Source organism: Mesoplodon bidens (genome assembly GCF_964165515.1).
Source record: "Mesoplodon bidens genome assembly, chromosome: 6".
NCBI classification, from domain to species: Eukaryota; Metazoa; Chordata; class Mammalia; order Artiodactyla; family Ziphiidae; genus Mesoplodon; species Mesoplodon bidens.
The window spans coordinates 95,777,563-95,789,758 of NC_138162.1; the positions used below are offsets into that span (position 1 = coordinate 95,777,563).

At 52.4% G+C, this 12,196-nt stretch overlaps 1 protein-coding gene across 7 annotated transcripts in view; it reads left to right on the plus strand.

Moving 5' to 3' along the window:
- Nucleotides 1-12,196, plus strand: part of WNK2 (WNK lysine deficient protein kinase 2) — a 158,524-nt gene that overhangs the window by 1,563 nt on the left and 144,765 nt on the right. The window lies entirely within an intron of this gene.

Consider the following 12,196-nt stretch of genomic DNA (forward strand, 5'->3'; position numbering starts at 1 on the left):
GGCCATGCCTGGCCTTAGCCACCCCTGGCAGCGGCCATCTGTGTGTCACCCTCTGGGTGGGTGGTTGGTTGTGCTGGTGGTCTGTGTGGTGACGGTTGGGTGATGGAGGTCGGACCTCCCAGTGTGTGGTGTCTAAGTGTGGCACGATGTGGGCCCATGATGGAGACTGGGCACTTGGAGGGCGTGTCTTTCAGTGCCGATCAGTGCCGCTCCTTCTTCTGGGCTGTACTGACCCAGGCTGTCTGGATCGTCTGTGTCTGTGCCGAAGCAGTGTGTGGGCTGCAGGGCCCTGTGTCCAGGTGGTCACAGGGTGGTTTGGGGGACTCTCAGCTGCTCTTAAATGAGCACCTCACTGCGTCTTGCAGAGTGTAGATGCCCCAGTTGGGGATGTCTGAGGGGCTTTTCACCTGGGGTCTGTTTACGGTGAGGGATGGTGGGCTCTGGGGCAAAGCCTGGAAATGTTGTCACTTTGTCCTGTTAGTTCACAAAATGGATATGTGAGAAGTCTTAAAACCCAGTCATGTAAAATGCAGGTGGGGTTTGGTTTTGTTTTGGTTTGGTTTTTGTGGATGCAAAGGCTCTGGACTTGCATTTTTCATAACCTTGCCCTCATGTTGGCTAAGTCAGCCCCAGCCCTGGAAGATTGTATAAATGGTAACTCAGGCTGTCCTGGGCCGGCCGTGGAAGCTGGGGCAGCACCTGTCACAGTGGGTGTTTATTGGCCCTCCCTTGTTTGGGGGAACAGCTGTCAGGCATGGGGCTGGACCCTGCGAGAGCTGGCCATGCGGATGTAAGCCTACCCCAGCGCCCTGGAAAGTTAGCTGGGCCTGCCAGTCCTGACGCAGGCCGCCTGCCACACTGCAGGCAGCCTGCCTTTTTGGCTCAGAAGTGGGATTTGGTTGCTTTGTCCTCTGGGCCCCTGCAGGGTGGCCTGTGTGTGTGTGTGTATACGTGAGCTGGCTAATTTGTCCAGTGCCCACCTGTCCTCAGCCTTTCTCCTGAGACAAAGAGCTTCGGAGACCACCCCTCCTCAGAGCTCCTTGGTTCTGTTGTGGAAATAGGGACTTTTCACGGTGGAGCCAGGGGTGGCCTATTGAGTCCCCCTCACTGAGAGGGACTGAGAACTCCCCTCCCTCGTGGTTGCAGGTTCGGGGACCTGCTGAGGGGTGGCCTCAGTGGTCTGTGGTCTGGGGCCCTGGGGATGATGTGCTGGGTTGGCATAGGAGTGAGCCGGGCATCACTGCTGTGTGTGAACGCACAGGGGAGAGAGGACCCGCAAAGGGAAGCCCGGAGAGGGAAAAGAGGATTCCTGATTCTAGAGTGTGGCTGTGTACCTCCCCTCCTCACCTTCTCGCTCTTGCAAGTGACCTGGTGTGGCACTCCAAGCACCCCTGTGCTGCGGAATGCCTCTGCGGGTGGAGGACAGGAGTGGGGGTGCTGCAGCAGGCAGGAGCTGAGTTAGACCTCAGCAGCAGAGCCCAGCTGATCTGGTTGAGGCATTGCAGGCGCATGTGACCCTCGGAGGAGGTTGTTAATTCCCATTCCCTTTAAGGCGAGGCAAGCTATTCTGCTTCTGGGTCCCTAAGCAGGGCGGCACCAGAGTGGAGCCTGGCTGCTGTCCAGGGGGCTTTACTCCTGTACTCTGGGTGGGAGTAGGAAAGTGGGAGATGGCTTCTAATCTGTCTGGTTTTGCTTCTTATACGGTAGTTACTGGGGGCCCCATGCCACCCGGGAAGCTGTTCCTGTATCTCCCCCAACAAGAGGGCTGATATGCAGCAGTTAGGGTCAGCTGCCTTCTGCTGGGTAGGTCTGAGAGGGTTTTACACCAGAGGGGGCTGGGAACCAGCTTAAGACAGCAGCTGAGAGCCTGCTGTGTGTGCACTCTCCTTTTCACCAAACAGGAGGCTGTTGTTTCCCCCATTTTATTGTTGAGAGCCCACCAAGGTCACCTGTGAGGATACAGATGGTGGAGGGGGATTGCAGCATCATGGGAAGAGGCCACCTGGCGTGGCCGTCCTTAGGAGAGGAGATAAGGGTGGAGGGCAGGGCGCCAGGTTAGTCCTCTCGGACCACCAAGCACCAGGGAGGGCGACAGGTGGCATGCTGGCTTTGCGCCTGGGGAGGGGGTTTCCTAGTGCACGGGGTGGAGACGTTCATCCTCCACCCAGCCCCCAGAATTCCCAAGCATCAGGGCTCCCACTGGAGGGTGGGTTGCCAGGAGCATTGCCTTCAGTACGGGGAGCTTTGCAGTATTCCTCCTGCCCTCCAACCCTCCCTTCCCCAAACCCCATAAGCTCCTCAGCTGGCATCTTTGGAATGCCCTGGAAATCGACCCTCAAAAGTCTGTTTCCTCCTCTCAACCTTGGGACCATGGGGGATGTTGGCACCTGCCTGCCTCCCGCAGAACTGAGATAGTGTCACCCGCTTGCTTTTTCCCGGGTTCCCTGCCAAGGGGAGGAAAGGCCGCATTTTTGGACCTAATAAGTCTGGCTTGGAGGATGTAAGATCCCCGTGACTTCCAGTTTCCTTCTATAATTTAGTGTCAAAAGAGCTTTGCAGAAAGAGCAATATGTGTTCATATCACAGTGAAAGGCAGCGAGGTGTTTTCATCTCCTGAATTCTCCAGACGTTTGAAGCTGACATTGATTTTGGGGGGGAAGCCATTTTAAAATATTACCTCCCCTTCTGGTTTCTTTTGAATGAATGTTCATTTCTGGCACCAGGACACATAAGAGCAACAGGGAAAGTACAAATGCACCCAGAACCACTGCCTTTACTCTGGCTCACATTTCCCACGTCCCTGTGGCCAGCTCTGGCCCCTCACAGACCACATCCTGTCAGACAGTGCACGGGATAGCTGGAGGCTTCTGGCTGACTCTGGGTTGCCTGGGGTGGGGGTAGGTGTGGACCACTGACATGGTCTCAGGTGACTCAGGCACCCTCTCTCACCTGCTGATGCCTCTGAGCCATGGGTGGGGCCTCCGAGCAGAGAAAATGCAGCCAACCCAGATCCCAGACAGTGTCTAGAAGCCTCGTTGGAGGCGGCCTGTTGGCCTTTCCTGGACCACCTGCTTAAGTGTCTTCCTCGAGAACTTGGAGAGAGCCTTGGTTTTCAGCCCCCTTGGTCAGCGCTGCCCCCTCCCGTCAGCAGGCCCCTGTCTCCAAGGGTCCTCTGTGCTTCCTCCTCCTCACAGAAGGCTGCTTTGAGCTGCGGTTACAGGGTTGGGCACGGCCTCTTGGGGGATTCCACCCGCAACTCATGTTTCCCTCGCTTGTGCCCTGGCCTGTGCCCAGTGTGGGAGTCATTTAGCCTCATGGAGGTGTCAGTCCTTGACCCTCTGCCTGGAATACTTGCAGGGGCTTTGAGGGCCATGAGAGTCCTGAAGAGGTACCATGGGGCCTGAGCCCCCATCAGCCAGGGACAGGTGTCTGGACCCCTCAGGTGTCATCATGAAGCTGTCCTGTTGTGGCTCTGCACTGCGTAGAGGTCGCTGGGCTCCCGTGGGGTGGTGATGGCCTGGACTCCAGGCCAGGGAGAGGCTGTGGATGTGGGGACCGCAGGATCTGCTGATGTCTCCTTCGTGTGGCCACGGAGGACTCGTTTTTTCCCAACTCACCCACCACAGCCAGACCTCTGTGTCACCTTCCTGCACCCTGGCAGTGGATAATGCCTGTAGGCGCCTGTCGTGTGCAGCCGTGCTGAGCATGCCGGTCCCCTTGCTGTCCTCAGAGGGTGGCCAGGTCTGCCTGCTATTGGTGTGGTCTGGCACCTCTCCCATGGCTGTGGGTGCCCCACCTGTACTGGGCGCTGAGCTCACACACCTGACCATACAGGTGCATCATTGCCTTTCATAGACCAGGCACGTGCCCTGTGGTGCTGGGCAGCCGCAGGCCCAGGGTTGAGAGGTCTCCCCTGTGGCCTCATGTGGGAGGGTCAGGTGTTGCTTTCAGAGGAGCCACAAGCAGCCCGATCTGGCTGACGTGGGGAGATGAGGGGATGTGCAGAGGAGAGGGTGCTCACTTGCTGGAGCAAGATGCTTAGAAAGGGCTCAACTCAATTTGGTTGGCGGTCACCCTGCTTTTATATTTTTATTTTAAAAAAATCTTCTAAGGGCGCAATTTTGTTGGAAGAGGTGTAATTTGAAAGCAGTTGGGTGTCAACACTGAGCTTGCTTTCCCAAATGATGTTTCATGTGTCATCTTGACCACAGTGCTGGTTTGGTTGGTGAGAAAGGCTGGTGCCAACTTCCTGAGAGGCCTGTGAAATGCACTGGGGAGGGGCCCATCAGTGCAGGAGTGTGGGCATCCTGAACCCAGAGGCCCCTCCCCTATCCCCAAGCTTTGTTGGGGAGGTGAGTGTGGTCAGCAGTGATGAACAAGCAGCCCGAGCTGTGGGTCACCACTGTGGGCACATTGGGCATTGCAGCTTATTCCCTGTTGGAAGCACGTGCTCCTGTGGCCTTGAGGATACCTCAAGGTATCCTCAGGGCCCTGGCGTGTGAGGGTACCAGGCTGAGCGTTTTAGGCCTGAATTGCCCAGTGACTTGGACCCCAGAGGGAGGATCCCCAGACTGTCTAACTTGGGTGGAGGGCTAGTGGGCATCTCCCCACCTCTCGTGCCATTTCCAGGTAGTGACTGGGTAACTCTGAGGTGGGTGAAGCTTTGCTGGTGGACTGCTAGCTGGAACATTATGGTGGCAAGGGAAAGAATTGATAAGAGGAGTATAGAGAGTGGACGTTCCCTGGGGTTCCCCATGCTGGGTCTCGTGTCCGGGCTCAGCAGCGCAGGCTGGTGTGGTTTATTGGCTCAGCAGGCATTTTTTGAGCATGTGTCCTGGTTCCAGCCCTGGTGTACCACAGTCAGCAGGAGAGTCAGGTGGGAGAGCCAGGTTCTCACAGAGGAGGGGTGTTTGCGAGAGGCCTGCAAGAAGCAAGGGAGTCAGTCTGTGGAGAGACTGTCCTGTGGTCCTGGGCTGGCTGGACTTGTTGGGTGCCTGCCACTTACCTTCCAGAATGGCTGACTCTAGCAGCCCTCTGCCTGGCTGTAGGCATCTCTTGGGGCCAGTAGCTTGGGCTGGCTTCAGGCTGGAGCTGGATGATGCCGAAGGTGAGGACACAGAGCTGTAGGTCACCGCTTCGATGGAGAAGAGCTTGACTCAGTCCTGCAGGGGTTCAGGCCACAGGCTCGGGTCTCCTCTGTGGTCTGCCTTGGCTGAACGGTGCCAGCATCTGCCTGAGGTGGTGGGAAGGGGTGCTTAGGAGCCTCGCAGCCAGGCAGGGCACACTGTGCAGTGCACACAAACACTCTGGGAGCATGTCCTGCTGCATTCGGACTCCAGCCCCACAGCTTCCCAGTGGGGAGGCCATAGAGAGGGCACCGGCCTTTCTGAACCCCGGTTTACCCGTCCGTGCAATGGGGATGGTGCTAGCCAACTCTCACAGGGCCATGGGGACTGTGGAGAGGTACATTCAGCGCCCAGTATGCGGCACTGCTGGGAGCGGGCACTCAGAGTTAAGCCTCTTCTCACCCTGCAGATAAACAGTTTAAGAAACTGAGATTGAGGTGGAAAGCAAGCTGAACCTGGAGGAGCAGGGAGGCCTGCCTGAGGCTGGAGGTGGGCCCCTGGGGTGGCCCAGGGGCCTCCAGGTGCAGGCAGGCTGAGGGCCCTGTGCCCCTGCAGCTCTACCTGAGCACCTGGCTGCTGAGCTGCAGATGAGGAAAGGGTGTGAATGAAGCAGCTGGAATCTCTAAGAAGCAGATCAGGATCTGCTTCTGGCCACAGACAATCCAGGAGCTGTGTTTTGGGTGGAGAGGCCCCCTGGTGAGGATGCAGAAGCCCAGCCTGTCTGAGGTTGGCAACCTGAGTCAGCTGTAGGTTTTCCTGCTTCAAGTATTTTTCATATCCAGTTCTGTTCCTGAGAGACTTGAATTCTAAGAGTTCCTGGAATACTTGATCATTACCTCCGATTTATGTCAGTGTTCTTTAGATAAATGTTAAAGTTTTGGAAAAGAATAAAAGAAACATGATCAAGGCAGCGTGGTATAGGGAAATAGATCAATGAAACAGAATAGAGACCCCAGAAACAGATACACATAAATATATGACCTGACCTTTGACAAAGGAGCAAAGGCAACACAATGGAGAAAGATGGTCATTTCAACAGATGGTACTGGAACAACTGTACATCCACATGCAAAAAAATGAATATAGACACAGACTTTATACCTTTCACAAAAGTTAACTCAAAATGGATCATAGACCTAAATGTAAAATGCAAAACTGTAAATTTCCTGGAAGATAACATAGGAGAAAATGTAGGTGACCTTGGGTTTGGCAGTTACTTCTTAGATACAACACCACAGATATGATCTATGAAAGAAAAACTTTCTAAGTTCAGCTTCATTAAAATGAAAAACTTCTGTTCTGCAAAGGCCTATAAGCAAATGAGAAGACAAGATGCAGACTGGGAGGAAATCTTTGTCAGACGCATATCTGATAAAGGGCTGTTACCCAGAATATACCAAGAACTCTTAAAACTTAACAATAAGAAACCAGACAACCAGATTAAAAAATAGGGGCTTCCCTGGTGGCTCAGTGGTTGAGAATCTGCCTGCTAGTGCAGGGGACACGGGTTCGAGCCCTGGTCTGGGAGGATCCCACATGCCGCGGAGTAACTAGGCCCGTGAGCCATAACTACTGAGCCTGCGCGTCTGGAGCCTGTGCTCTGCAACAAGAGAGGCCATGCACCGCGATGAAGAGTGGCCCCCACTTGCCACAACTAGAGAAAGCCCTCGCACAGAAACGAAGACCCAACACAGCAAAAATAAATGAAATAAATTAATAAAGTTCAGAGAAAAAATTCGTCATTATAAAAAAAAAAAACAGGCCAAGACCTTTTTTGTGGGTCACGGAAGGGGAACACGGAACCATGGTCCCCTCCTTGCCTCTGACCTTGGCTTCTTGAACAGAGGAAAGCTCGGGGGTGGGGGTGGGGGTGGGGGGAAGTGGGCTAAAGACCTTAACAAACATCTCATCAAAGAAGATATACAGATGGCAGATAAGCATATGAACAGACACTCCACATCAAGTTTCATTGGGGAAATGCAAATTAAAACAATGAGATACCACTACACACCTTTTAGAATGGCCAAAATTCAGAATACTGGCATCACCAAATGCTGACAAGTATGTGGAGCAACAGGAACTCTCATTCATTGCTTGTGGGAACGCAAGATGGTACAGCCACTTTGGAAGACGGTATGACGACATCTTACAAAACTTTACACTCTTACCCTATCGTTCAGCAATCATGCTCCTTGGTATTTACCCAAATAAGTTGAAAATCTATGTCCGCACAAAAACCCGCACACAGATGTTTATAGCAGCTTTATTCATAATTGCCAAAACTTGGAAGCAACCCAGATATCCTTCAGTAGTTGAACAGATAAACTGTAGTACATCCAGACAGTGGAATATTATTCAGCGCTAAAAAGAAATGAACTTTCAAACAATGTAAAGATATGGAAGAAGCTTAAATGCACATTAGTAAGTGAAAGTCGCCGATTTGAAAAGACTGCATACTGTATGATTCCAACTATATGACATTCTGGAAAAGGCAAAACTGTGGAGACAGTTAAAAGACCAGTGGTTGCCAGGGGTTAGTGGGGAGGGAGTGATGAACAGGTAGAGCACAGAGGATTTTTAGGGCAGTGAAACTATTCTGTGTGATACTGTAATGATGGATACATGTCATTGTAAATTTGTCCAAACCCATAGAATGTGCAACACCAAGAGAGAACCATAATATAAACAATGACTTTAGTTAATAATAATATCAATATTGGCATGCCAGTTATAACAAAGTACCACACCAATGCAAGATATTAATAGTAGGGAAAACTGTGTGCCGGTGTGAGGGAGTACAAGGGAACTCTGTACTTTCTGCTCAATCTTTCTAAAAGCCGAGAACTTCTTTTAAAAAAATAGTTCATTAATTAAAAAGCAAAACGAAGCAGTATAACAGCTACATTAAAGAATTATGCAGAAATGAAAAAACTACTCATAATTCAAGTGAATATAGCTACTTACTATTTTTGCACATTGCCTTCAAGTTCTTGTTTCCCCATGTATATCTTTTATAAATACAGCTATAGTTACTAAGTGTCACAGCTTTTATTTTTATTTATTTATATATTTAAAAATAAAGTTATGTATGTATGTATGTATGTATGTATGTATGTATGTTTGGCTGTGTTGGGTCTTCCTTGCTGCGTGCGGGCTTTCTCTAGTTGCGGCGAGCAGGGGCTCCTCTTGTTGCGGTGCGTGGGCTTCTCATCGTGGTGGCTTCTCTTGTTGCAGAGCACGGGCTCTAGGCACGTGGGCTTCAGTAGTTGTGTCACATGGGCTCAGTAGTTGTGGCTCGTGGGCTCTAGAGAGCAGGTTCAGTAGTTGTGGCGCACGGGCTTAGTTGCTTTGCGGCACGTGGGATCTTCCCGGACCAGGGATCGAACCCGTGTCCCCTGCACTGGCAGGTAGATTCTTAACCACTGCGTCACCAGGGAAGTCCCATCACTGCTTTTAAAATTTATCTTTTTATTTGTTTCTAGAGTGTCTCTTAATGCAATTTATTGGTTTGCAAGGAGAGGCTGTGGTTTGGGGTCCATTCCTGTCTTTGTGCTTTGTGTTCCGGTCCTCTTGGAGGGGTTTTCCAGAAAGCCCCGCCCAACTGTGCTCTGGGGGCAGGCTGCAGGCTGGGCAGAGCGTCCTTGGCCATAGAGAGGTGGCCCTGGGTTGTGGGCTCCCTGAGCATCTGCTTCCAGGGGCTTCTGTGCCAAGCGGTCTTCATGCCTTCATGGCACAAGTCAGGAGGACTGGCCAATGGTCCCCTTCATGTGCCACCTCCCTGAGGACCAAGACTGGTCAGCCCTTGAGCTGGGGGTATTTCCCAGGTGTTCAGGAGTGGGGTCCTCTATGGTGGCTCCAGAAATTAAAGATGGCGTGGCATAAGCCCTGCCGAGGCACATGGGCGGAGGAGCCAGTGGAGTAGAGAGCGGTGCTGGGCGAGGCTTGGTGCCCACAAGTCCTGGTGGTTTGCACAGGGCTGTCCTGGCTTGGCTTCGGGCGCCTCCTTGGCAGGGAGGTTCAGGCCTGGCTGTCAGCTGGCCATGGGCAGGAGGGCAGGAAAGAAGCTGTGGTATGGTGAGGGCTTTCTTGGATGTCTGGACCCATGTGTGAGTTTATCAGGTCCTCAGAACCACTTTGAGAAGTTTTGGGACTCTGTTTTCATAGATGAGAAGGAGACTCAGGGAAGGTGGCTCACATCCAAGCTCACACTGAGAGACAGCAGCTGGTGGCGCGCTTCCTGCCTCTCCCCTGGATTGTCATTTTCCATGTGTGTTCCGAGGGTTGCTTTGGAAAGGGGTGTTACTAAATAGGCTTGAAGAGTGCTGGGTCAAGCATGAATTGCTGTTGTGGGACTTCTCAGAGCCTTTAAAGTACTCGCTGTGTTGTGAAGCTCTTGACAGGGTGTGGGAGGCCTTGCACCCCTTTCACCTTTTCTTTAGTTTTGCGAACATCTCATGGGACCAGGATGGGCCCCGAGGAGTGTTGGCTGACTGTTGGTAGAGTTCCAACATTTCTAACATTGGAACATAGAGTTCCAATGTTCCCATGGCATGTCTTGGCTGCGTTGCAGACATTGCAGACATGGGGGTTCCCATCTCACTTATTGGTGGCGCTGTTGGCAGCACTTGGATCTAGACATGGAAAGCTGGACTTGCCCTTGAGAAGACTCCCTACCTGTCTCAGGCCAGAAGCTGCCCTGGAAGGACCTGACCTCCTGATGTTCACTTTTCCCCCCAGGCCTCCTGCTTTCCTGGCTGTCTGTGTGCTTTCTCAGGAGTGGATAAGCTGGGAAAATTCTTAGCTGCAAGCCAAGTGTGGCTAAGCAGTGCAGACTTTTGATCATCCCCAGAATCTGAAATCTGGGGATGGCCTGTCCAGGGCCCTAGTGACTCAGCAGTGTTGGCAGGAAGAAAGGTGCTGTCCCTCTTTCTCTTCTACTTTCCTCAGCCTTGTTGGATTTGTCCCCAGTCTCGTCGCCTCATGGTGGCAGAAAGGCTGCCATAGTTCCAGGCATCACAACCATATTTGAAGACAGGAAGCAAGCAGGTGGTTAGGTGGTGGTTAGGTAAGGTGTCCATATTTTAATCCATACAGGAAAACGTTCACCAGTAAGCCTCTTTGGTTTTTCTGGTTACAGTGAGATTGTGTGGTCTCCCTTAGCTGCAAGGGCATCTGGGAAAGGCTTGATGGCATAGATGGGTTATGATCTATTCCCTGGGGCTGGGCACAGTGGGTTTTGTTGGTAGACAGGGGTGGCAGGCAGTGGGCGAGTGCGAGGAGTGCCTGCCCGTGTCTGTCTTGGTTACTTTGTCCCCCCAAGGTCTTATTGGTGCTCATTACCTCATCCCTCCAAGATCTGATTGGTGCCCATGTTTGATGAGGCCCTCTTCCACCTGCGCCTGTCTTCCGAACAGAACAACCCACATACCCTACTGCTTCTAGGTGCCTCCAGGGGCTGCCATGTCCTGCTCCTTCCACCTCTCACCTCCAGGAGTCTGTGGCTGGGACCCTGTGACATGGCCTCCCAGCTGTCTACCCGCTGGCCCTACCCTCTCCTCTTTGCTCTTTCTCTGAGCTTTCTCCTCTCTGGCAGCAATCCAGTTTACACTTCCCCACAAACTTCTTATTTTGAAAAACATGGATGGGGAAGTTGGAGTTACCAGTTGTAAACATGTTGCCACATTTGCTTTATCTCTGTACCTCTGCATAGGTTTTATTCTGGCCCATTTCCACCTTGCCCTGAAAACTTCAGCACACATCTCATATAGGAGTGAGGACGTTTTCGTACAAGTTTTCATAGCTCAGTGTCACACTCAAATCTAACTTGGGTGCTGTCAGCCACACGTCTGACGTGGACTGTGCCTTCCTGATGGTTTTCCTGTTTGGATCCAGGATCCAGTCAAGAGTTATGCATTGCATTTGGTTGTCATGTCAGTTTTAATCTAGAACAGTCCCTCCCCACAACGTGCTAGCCCTGGACCCCCTCCAATGAGTGGGGGTTGTGAGGTTGGAGGAGGTGGCGGATGATGGATGGGGAGGCCACTGTGGGGTTTTGTGGGGGACGTTTTAAGCTACCTAAATTAGGGCTTGGGTGACGGACATGACAGATGCTGAAACCTGAAAAAGAAAAAACTGCCCCAAATCTCTTTCCTCTGACGTAGCTGTTTTCACTTTGGTACATGTCCTTGTCTCTTTTTTATGTTCTGGGTATTTTGCAAAGTCATAATTGTAGCATTTGTGCTCACGTGTGCAGTGATGGTGAATCACCACGTGGCCTGCAGCTCCCACCTCCTTGAGCTTTGGTGAGAGCCCAGCACTGGGATGAGTGGATCCACGAGCCTCCCCTTTCCCCTGGGGGGTGAGTTCAGGGTGGGCTCACACCCAGCCCTGCCCACAGCTGGGCCCAGGTTTTTGCATGTTCCTCTCATCTCCAGATTGGGGCCAGACATGTCAGGGTGCTTCCGCCTGCACCCTGTGGGATGCAGCTTCTCAGCCTGGGTGCTGCTGTGGTCCCCCAGAAGGAGCTGGCTGTTGTGCTGTGTCTTCAAGCCAGGAAGTCCTCTTGCTGCATTGGCCAGCAGCAATCCACTGACACCTGCCTTGACAGGTTCTGAGGCATTTCTCCTCTTTAATTAAGAGTTTCAAGCAGGAGAGGAAATTTGGCCTTTTTGGAAGAACATTGAAAGCTTGAAGGGTGGAGGAGACTGGATGGGGGGCAGGGCAGGGGTGCAGTCACCAGGTGCCTTCCTGGGTGTGGTGGGGGCCCATGTGTGCTTGGATTTTGGAAATACTCCATCCTCAAGTGTTTTTGTGCAATAGCAGTAATTGACTTAAGGGGACTGCAGGGTCGTTGGTTATCAGCATTGCGAGGGTCCCCTGCCACTGTTGAAAGACCCCCTGCATCCTCTCAGGTCTTTGGGGCCATCCTGTGTTCCCAGTTGGAAGCATGTTCCCAAAGGTCTCGGTCTGGATGGCCACAGCCACAGGCAGAGTGAGCTGGTTCTAGGGGACCTTATGGAACAGTCTCGATGTCTGCACATTCTCGGGCCCTGGGGACCCAAGCAGCACCC